Source organism: Tachyglossus aculeatus, unplaced genomic scaffold (assembly GCF_015852505.1).
Source record: "Tachyglossus aculeatus isolate mTacAcu1 unplaced genomic scaffold, mTacAcu1.pri scaffold_186_arrow_ctg1, whole genome shotgun sequence".
Classification (NCBI taxonomy): domain Eukaryota; kingdom Metazoa; phylum Chordata; class Mammalia; order Monotremata; family Tachyglossidae; genus Tachyglossus; species Tachyglossus aculeatus.
The window spans coordinates 121,300-124,784 of record NW_024044904.1 but is presented as its reverse complement, the minus strand read 5'-3'; positions in this window follow the sequence as shown (position 1 = coordinate 124,784).

The following is a 3,485-nucleotide window of genomic DNA, read 5'->3' as shown; positions in this document are numbered from 1 at the left end:
CCTCCTAAGGCTAAGACTTAGAGGAGGTTGACAACCTTATTTTCAGCCTGCTTTGTGGTTGCAGGGACGCAGGTGTGGAGTTCTCTGGCAGGAATGATCTCTGGAGCTCTCAGACCATGTGGCAGAGGCTGGGGCCCAGAGTCTCCAGATCAGGCTGAGGCCATGTGGCGGAGGATGGGCCCCAGAGAGTTAGGGAGGGGTGGAGGAGGCTGAGCCCTTACTCATCAAGCACCAAAACTTGCTTTAGTTCTACTCCAATCTCGAGGGACCAGGCAGAGGCAGGAGGAACCTCTCAGAAGAGGTTCCCTTTTCACTGGTTTCTATCCTGTCTGTCAAGCGGAGGTCAGTGGGGTGGCATTCACCTCGCCCCCTCCTACCTCACCTCCCTTCTCTCCTTCTACTGCCCAGCCCGCAACCTCCGCTCCTCCACCGCTAATCTCCTCACCGTACCTCGTTCTCGCCTGTCCCGCCGTCGAGCCCCGGCCCACGTCATCCCCCGGGCCTGGAATGCCCTCCCTCTGCCCCTCCGCCAAGCTAGCTCTCTTCCTCCCTTCAAGGCCCTGCTGAGAGCTCACCTCCTCCAGGAGGCCTTCCCAGATGGAGCCCCTTCCTTCCTCTCCCCCTCGTCCCCCTCTCCATCCCCCCATCTTACCTCCTTCCCTTCCCCACAGCACCTGTATATATGTATATATGGTTGTACATGTTTATTACTCTATTTATTTATTTATTTATTTTACTTGTACATTTATATCCTATTTATTTTATTTTGTTGGTATGTTTGGTTCTGTTCTCTGTCTCCCCCTTTTAGACTGTGAGCCCACTGTTGGGTAGGGACTGTCTCTATGTGTTGCCAATTTGTACTTCCCAAGCGCTTAGTACAGTGCTCTGCACATAGTAAGCGCTCAATAAATACGATTGATTGATTGATTGATTGATGTGGGAGCTGCAGGTCGAGAGGGCTTTGTGCCTCTTTTCCAAACTGAGGGATTTCAGGGAGCACAGAATAACTGCATAGGAGAGAAGTAGCAAGAGAAAGATGATCACACAGATGGCCCCACCATTGCCAGCCACTGATAGGCCAATGAATTAAGTATCGGTGCAGTAGAGTTTCAACATAGGGCATGTATCACAGAAAAGTGACTGGTGACATTGGGGCTGCAGAAAGGCAATCAAAACATAAAGAGAAGCTGTTCCATTCTGTGCAGAAAGCTTCCTACCGAGGCCAATCCCACCATCAGTCCACAAGCCCACCCATTCATAGTTGTCATATAATACAGAGGTTTATAAAAGGCCACGTAGTGGTCATAGGCCATGACCACCAGAACAAAGACCTTGGCACCTCCAAGTAAGTGTTCCACAAAGAGCTGGGTCATATAGCCTTTGAAGGAGATGGTTTTCTTCCTATAGAGTAAATCTACAATCATCTTGGGGGCCATGGCAGTAGAGTAAAAGGCATTCATCAAGGACAGGTAGGCAAGAAAGAAGTACATGGTGGTGTGTAGATTCTTGCTAGTGATTACTGTCACCAGAGTGAGCAGGTTCCCCACTATAGTCATCATGTAGATGACGAAAAAAACCCACAAATAACACTTTCTGCACCTCAGGATTCTGGGATAGTCCCAGGAGAATGAATTCAGTCACGTTGCCTTTGTATTCCATCTCTTCCTGTGAAGGAGGTCAGCTCCCAAGTGAGAGTGCAAATATAATGAAAATTACAAATGAAGAAGTTTGGATACAAGTGGAGCTGCTCTTTGTAGGACTTTAAAGGTTCCATTTCTATTATCTCATTTCTTCCATGCAAACTCTGTGGTTATTCGATGGGACTCTTTAGCTTCTTCATTTTACAAAGGGGAAAATGAGTTTTAGTGAGTTATCATAGCAACTCAGTGGCCGAATTGAAATTAGAGGGAAAATAAAAACCAGATAAAATCCAGAACCTAGTGCAGTGTCTTTGCTACACCAGTAAATTCACATTCAGGTAGCCAGGTCAGTCAAAACAATAAGCTTTCCTGACTCTAAGAGCAAGAAAAAAAATCCAAAAGGTAATGCATGAAATGTTGACTTTCAAAACAGATTATCTACAATGCTACTTGACTCTTTGCACCTTGTGGACAGGGAACCTGTCTACCAATTCTGTTATATTGTAGTCTCCCAAATGTTTAATACAGTGAGAGGACACAGAAAGCACTCAATGAATACGATTGATTGAATTATAAATATTGCAAATGAAATACTTGTATCTGAGGTAAAAATATTCCTTGTTACATTGCTCTAGTATTGTCATTAAACAATTCCTGAATGCCGATATTGTCCAAATGTTTTAAGATATACAGTCCTTGCCAAACCTAATTTTTAAACTTTCAATATATTTTTGTTCATTTCTCCATTTTGCAAGTGAATAAAATAATGATGAGAAAGTAGTGATAGCGTGGGTGTAATGCCCTGTTTTGGGTTTTACGTTTTTTATGAAATTTGTTAAGCACTTAGTATGTGTCAGGCTGTGTACTAAGTGCTGAGATAGAAACAAGATAATTGGATTGGACACAGTCCGTGTCCTACACAGGGCTCACTATTTTAATTCCCATTTTACAGATGAGGTAACTGATGCACAGAGGAGTTAGGTGGCTTATCCAAAGTCATTACGAAGGTAAATTGTGAAGTTGGTATTAGAACCCAGGCCAACTGACTCCCGGCCCATGCTTTTTCCACTGACACACAACTTTCCTGATCAAAAGTTTAGGAAACATATAACAAGCAGGTGACACATACCCTCCACCCTATCTACACCCTCACTAACTCTGAAATCCCTCTCTCTGACCGTAACCTTCTCAACTGTCTCCTCTCTCACACTCCTCCCCCATGTAAATCTATATTACTCCCCCATAGAGAGCTCTGCTCTCGACCTCATCCATCTTTCCCAGCACAGCACACTCCATCTCAACTCCCTATCCTCTCTACACACTCTTGATGACCAGATTACTGCCCTCAACTCCACCCTCTCTACTCAATTCAACTCACTCACTCCCCTGACCCTTCGTTGCTCTTGCACCACTAACCAACAGCCTTGGATCACTGCCACTGCCTGCCTCCTTCGCTCTTATGCTTGAGCTGCTGAACGCTGTTGGCGAAAGTCTGAACACCAGGCTAACCTTGTTCACTTCTAGTTTATCCTTCCCTGCCTTAACACTGCCCTCTCCTCTGCCAGGCAAAACTATTTTTCTTCCCTTATTGACACCCGCGCCCATCACCCCTGTCAGCTGTTCCAGACTTTTAACTCCCTCCTCAGGCCCCCTGTTCCTGCCCCTCCTCCCTCCCTCACCCCCAACGATCTGGCCACCTACTTCATTAGGAAAATTAACACCATCAGATCTGAGCTTCCCATAGTCACCCCTCCCCTTCTCCAACCCTCCCACTCTCAACCCTCTCCTCTACATTCCCATCCTTCTCATCAGTACCTTCAAATGAGATTTCCTTCTTTCTCTAAA